Genomic DNA, 6905 nt, shown 5'->3' on the forward strand with positions numbered 1-6905 from the left:
CACACAACACACAACACTAACACACAGAACATTGTTCCCGGGGTCACAAATACAGTGAACGATGTTACCATGAGAGCCTGTCATATACAGATTACACAAGTGTGTGTGTGTGTGTGTGTGTGTGTGTGTGTGTGTGTGTGTGTGTGTGTGTGTGTGTGTGTGTGTGTGTGTGTGTGTGTGGTGGTGGTGGTGGTGGTGGTTGGGTAGGAGGGTCTGCGCTTCGTCTTCAGTGGATATCCCTTGACCCCCACACTTCCTGCGACAAACAATCCCAGAGGCTTTCTGTTGATCTCAGCACTGGGGTCCGGTCTAGACTGTGGGCGTGGGGTTTTTGGGGATGTGTGGGCACAGCGGAGTAAGACTGGGAGTCACTGAGAGAGACAAAAAGGAAAATGATAATGGCCGTATGTTTGTGTTTCGCTTTGAGTATGTATATGCATAAGCAAATCTGCTTGTGTGAGCATGCCGGCCTACATTTAAGCACATCCAGGTGTTTTTGTCGTGTGTGTTTATCTGTGTTTTTTGTCTTAATGTGTGTGTGTGTGTGTGTGTGTGTGTGTGTGTGTGTGTGTGTGAGGAGACGCTATCGGCTCCCATGCTGTTGCTCTGACTCATGGTCGGATCCTGGGAGCGCAGTCAGCCTTCCAAACAGGACGGAGAGAGAGAAGGCCGCTGACAGTGCGGCAGACATACACCAGCAGCACCGCACAAACACACACCCACACATGGTGTCTATCACACACTATCCATTACTTCTGCCTTACCCCCGCACCCCCCCCCCCCCCCCCAGCCCCCAATCCCACACACCGCACGCCGAGCACCGAGAGCACGTTGCACACAACATGCCTCATCACTTGCCATGGCTTTATAGCTTGTTTATTTTTTCACACAAGGGGTCCTTTTCTCTGAGATAAAACAGTGACTAGGGAGTTAGGCGGCCCTTTTTAAGATCAACACCTCCTTACCCACCCAAGATGAAAATGTCGGCTGGCAGGGCTTTTGGTTCTCCGTTACGAATGGGGAGTTTAGTTTTGGAAACATGTCTTGGAAGCAAATCTGCCTCCAAATGTAGAAGGTGATTAGATTGGTGAGTTTCACCTAAAGACTTGCCGTTGGTGCCTGGGATTAGTCTGTGATGGCAAGTTGCCACAGGTTAGAAATAAATAAGATCATTGTCTAATACCCCTTTCCCACTCACTAACATCCGGCATTTGTCATCAGTGGGAAAGGAAAAACCCGGGTTTCAGCCGTGGATCAAATGACCCTGCAATAGACCACCTCCGACCGGCTCTGATGTGAACAGGACACCCAGGTTGACCCGCTAATTTTGGCCCCTTTACCTGCGCGATGCGACGCGCGTCGAAGTTCCGGATGCTGCCGCATAAATAGACAGGAATATTTGTGTATCATTCCATCATTTCATATCCCCTTTGGAATCCAAAACCAAAATCAGAAGTTATTGAACTTTTTTTTGCCGCATGGGGGACAGTGAAATGTTGTGAGCGTGGGGATCGCACCTTGGGAAGCACAGGGGAAAACCCAGAAACTCCCCGCCGGGCTCTGAATCACTCCACCACCGCCCCAAGCCGGTTCCTGCTCCCCGCCACTTAAGGGCCGGTGAGCACACCGGCCTGGTTACTCATGGATACTCCATGCTGCTTCTGCTGTGCTGTCGGGTCGTTCATGAATGATCGCATTCTTTTGAACGGCTGACCTTCTGCTTTTAAGTTTTACAGTTTGATGTCGTGGTTTGTTTAAGTTGCAGCTCCTCTACTGTTTTAATCCCAGTCACACCGTAACTATGCCCCGCCCCTTTTCCAACGTGTTCATGACGTCGAACGTGACATAGCAGAGAAAAAAGGCATTTCTCCCGGCAATGGGAAAGGTGTCAATCACCTATTTTTAGCCGGTTGACCCGAGTGAATGCAACCAAGGTCAACTCGCTAATTTTGGTGTGAAAACAGTACAACTGTAGTGTTGATTATCGCTGATTTAAGTATGGGTTTGCTGTGGTTAAGGTCTAGGGTAAGACCCTGGTGTACTGACCTAAGACAGATCTTCAGTCGCCTTGGCCATCCTGGGAAAGAAAGATTTGCATCCCAACAGCACCCCTTCAGGCTTACGTCTTAAGGTCAGCTCAGCCAAATTCAACTGACCATTTAAAGCCATGTTTCAGTTGTAACTCTGATCTGCTTCCCATTTGGCTCACTCTGATGACGCATCATTTGGTGAATTGAGCATGGTGAATTTTCCCATCTTGGCACTTTTAAGTGGCCTAGATAAGTTGTCTTGATGTTGACAATTATGATAGCTGACTAATTGTTGTCCATTACAGTGTCCTATCTTATTCCATTTGCCTTCATTGCAGTAATAATTAATTCCCTATTCCCAGGGTCTGCGGGGCAGGACGGGTGCGAGAGACTCGCTTTCGATATGTTTGGATGGCTCGCACCCCTCGCCCCCCCCGCAATTTTAACTGCATACACAAACAGCATACATTTAGCACTGGGGTTTCTGAGGTGGTGGGGTGCTGGTGAGTTGGTGTTGGGGTGGGGTTTGCCGGAGGAGAACTGGGTGGGCCCCCTGTCGGCTGTGTCCGGGTCCTGGTGGCATGCCCCTCGTGCCAGATGGTTTCCAGCCTGCTGCAACCAGGCGGGGCTGCGGAGAGCGCCGTCGAGGGCTGTCATGGATGTGGGTTGTGGTGCGGGAGGTGGCGGTCGGCCTTTCTCCCGCTGCTTGCATGCACCTTGGGGTCATGCGTGGGTGTTGCCCCACGGGCTACCAGCTTCTCTGTGTGTTGGGGGTTCTTCTGTGTCTGTGGTGCATTATACTCTGAGCTTTCTTGAGGTCATGGGGTGTCTATACGGCTGCGGGGCTCGTGGGTGCCTGCGAGGCTTTTTCCGCTGCTTAGGGACGCTATGATATAGTTCTGACCCCATCGCCAGAACTAATTGAGACAAGTCCTGTGCATTCACCAGATACATCTCACACACACACACACACACACACACACACACACACACACACACACACACACACACACACACGACCAGCATCTGCCTTGAACACCCCTCGTACACCCTCCTGATTACATCCTTCTCCCTTTCTCTCCTTTACTGCCATAGCTATCACAAGAAGAGGCCACGTGCCGTAATTGCTGTTCCAATTTTCCTCAACTTAATTGATCATGTTTTGTCAAATATATGTTCTCGTCTAATGTGTCAAGTACATATTGTTGTTTGTAATTATGTTTTTATGTCTCATGATTCTCACCCTCTTGGAGAAGTAATGATGATTAGTTGCTCATAGACCAAAACATGGTAAGATCATACTCCAAAGAGGGGAATTGGTGGCGGTCTTTGTAAAATAATAAAAATAAAAATATAATAAAATAAAAATATTTAAAAAAAGCTGTGCTCTTGACATCCCACAGGTTGTCCACAGCACAGAGTTATTGCAAGCGCTTTTTGATGATTAACAAAGAGTGGCATTCCAGGTTAAAAATATGAGCTCCACTTGCAGATTGATTCAGTCTTTGATACAAATACTCTGTGTTGTTTGCCAAGCCTGCTGACATCACAGGTAAAAAATAATTATATATAATACTATATATTATATATAATAATTCCCTACAGTTCGTACTCGTACTCGTGCTTCACCCCTTTTCCTGAAATTAAGCACATCTTAATCATCAGTTCCCTCTGCCCAGTAACTAACTAACCCGAACCCCAGAGCCCTAAATGGAAGAGCACCTCTATCGTCTATCCACCGGATTCTGTCAGGTCATTGGGTTTCTATTAAGGCCAGGCTTGTCCTACTGACGGACAGGGACAGTTGGGTTTCCTGGCTGCAAATCAAGGCCAGCGCTAGGCCTGGGAGACAACACTCCATTCAGTAACAGGGGTCCATTCCACGGGGCAGAGCTAGGAGTTATTCAATACACAGCCCTCCCCATAGAACTCCATGCAGAAAGGCAGATGCGAACAGTCACAAACACACTTACACACACACACACACACACACACACACACACACACACACACACACACACACACACACACACACACACACACACACACGCGCACGCGTGCGCACATACATACACACACACACACACACACACACACAGACACACACAGACACACACAGACACACACTCACACACACACACAAACACACACACACACACACACACACACACACACACACACACACACACACACACACACACACACACACACACACACACACACACACACACACACACACACACACACAGGGGTGTTGGGGTGGTGGCAAGGTCAGTCCAATGCACAACAGAACACTCAAGCACACACTCACATGCACACACACATTGCACACAAAACCATAATGAAGTGAAGTAGAAGTTTGGCCAGGTTACAAAGATATCATTTATGGCCCTGATCTGAGTTTTCATCTATCTCAGTTAGATGAGTATCGAGACCCTAAAGCAATAAACAATAGCCACAGCTCCACGGCTGTTGTCAAAAGAGGAAGACACAAGTTCTCCACTCTCTTTGGCAGTGGTTATTTATCTGCATAATGATGCAATCATCTTATTTGAGGGAAATGTCATGCAGAAATTATTTTGGCATTACTGTTGACTTCCTTCTGCCAGACCTGGCCAATAATCAGTAAAAGGCCAACTAGGGTAAGGGATGGCTTAGGGGGTCAAATAAGGGCCATATAAATGTGTGTGTATATCACATTCATTTTATGTGTCATCTTCTGTGACAAATTTATAGTATAGTATAGTACAGTATAGTATAGTATAGTATAGTATAGTATAGTATAGTATAGTATAGCATATTATAGTATAGTATAGTATAGAAGCATTTTGTCCCAAGTAAAGTGTATTCACTGCTTAATAGTAAGTGTATGTTTTATTTCACTGTTGGGGGAGACAATAAACAGAAAGCTTTCTAAAGAGCAATTCCCAAAGGGGACACCAAAGGTGTCACCAAAAGTACTGTTTTCGTAAATGTACAGTTTATAGAGGAAAGCCTTATTACTATATACTGTGTACTGGATAATTGATAGGTAAATAACTTAAGGCTTGTACAGCAGCAACATCCATTAACTGAACTAAAGCTAATAATTAGACTTAGTTTTCCTCAAGAAGCAGATCTCTAGGTTTCACTGTCAATGTATAAAAGTCCAGAACACTATTAAGTCTGCCAGAAACTTACTTAATATTTTAACTTTAGTGTTTGTTGTAATTATGTCTTTTTTATGAATAAAGTCTTCATTTATTTCCAAAATTATAAACAAAATTATATCATGGCAGCCATTTTATATGCAGGAATAAAAAAATAATACACTTAAAACATAATTAACATAAGTTAATCTTAAATATTATATTACAGAAATATTACTGTTACCATCTACAAAAGATAAATTATTTTGGTATGAAAACCCGCATTTTTAATTTAACCAAGTATCCTGCATCATAAATACACGTCTGACATTTTTAACCAAACCGCTTGAAAATCGGTTGAAAATTCAGCGAGTTGTGATGATTTTAATGGTGGATCGACCTCCTGCCTCCATAGACACATGCGAGACGTGGCTGCCACGCACCAATTATGCCGGCCGCGTTGATGCACAAGACTCACCTAACGTGTGTGGGGTCGGCAGTGGAACAAACCACTGTGAGGCACATGAGGGGGGGAACGCAATTGTTCAAAACTTTAAAACACATTGTTTTGTATCTATAATTAGCACGAGTGCTTGAAATGCATATTATTGTATTATTTTAAATGATATAGTGACAGTATGTTTACAATAATATATTGAGAGGGACAACTCTCTGTTTTTCCCAGGAAGGGGTGGTCCACCCCCGTCATTTTTTCCCCTGTCTCAACGGAGAGATTGAGTTGTAATTTTACTGAGGATATAATGAGACATATGAAGTAATAGAAGATGCATCAGGCCTCAGCCACGCCCTCAGATCCCCCTGATGGAGAAAGGGAGAAAGAGAGCGAGAGAGGTGACTGAGGAGGTGGTGGGTTGTGAAAGTAAAGGTGACCGAATGACGGGTGTATGCAGAGAGCACATACATGCATATACAGACAGGTACAGTATATGCATGTAAATGTTGATTTGTAGGTGTGGTCGGGTAGTGGTCTCCACTCCCCGAACCTCAGTTAATTCTAACCCCATATGAATTGCATCAAAAACAGTGTTGCTAAGGCAGTGCCGCCACAGTACTTCATAAAGCCTTCATAGAGCTGTCGATGGTTAACGGCTATACTCTATACTCTATACTCTCACATTGCATATGACATTCTCACACTTTTTGCGCAGGTTGCAAGTGCCGTGCAGCAATTTGATTGCTTACAACCACTAGGAGCATGAGGGGCGTAAGGGGGTGCCAAACAGTTTCCAGCAGGGCGGCTGGTCTCTGAATGACATCCATTGTTTCACCCCGTATTAGTCACTGGAATGTCTTATCTTTGGTGGCTGGTAAGTGTTGGTTAAGTTTGATATGTATGTGTAAAAGCGCTGCGGCGTCTGCGGAGAAAGGTCGACCCCTCGACGAGGGTGGATAAGGAGATGTACAGTACGTTCTGGGTCTGGAAGGGGGAGGGGCGAAGAAACAAACAGCGAATGAGAAACGATGTGAAGCCCTGTTATCCCTCAAGCGGGCCCAGTGACAGCTCGATTATGGCGCGGCAATACAAACCATTAAGTGCTATTAATCTTGCTGGGCTGGCGCGAGTCACCACGGGCCCTCATCTCACACAACCGGGGTGTGAGTCATTATATATCATTAATCTCTACCCACTGGGCGTGCGGGGCAAAGGGGGCAAAGGGGGCATGCGAGGGGGCACAGGAGGGGGAGTAGGCCCCTCCCAGATGGAGCGGCTCAGCGGGTCAGACGT

Source organism: Zeus faber, assembly GCF_960531495.2.
Source record: "Zeus faber genome assembly, chromosome: 8".
NCBI lineage: Eukaryota > Metazoa > Chordata > Actinopteri > Zeiformes > Zeidae > Zeus > Zeus faber.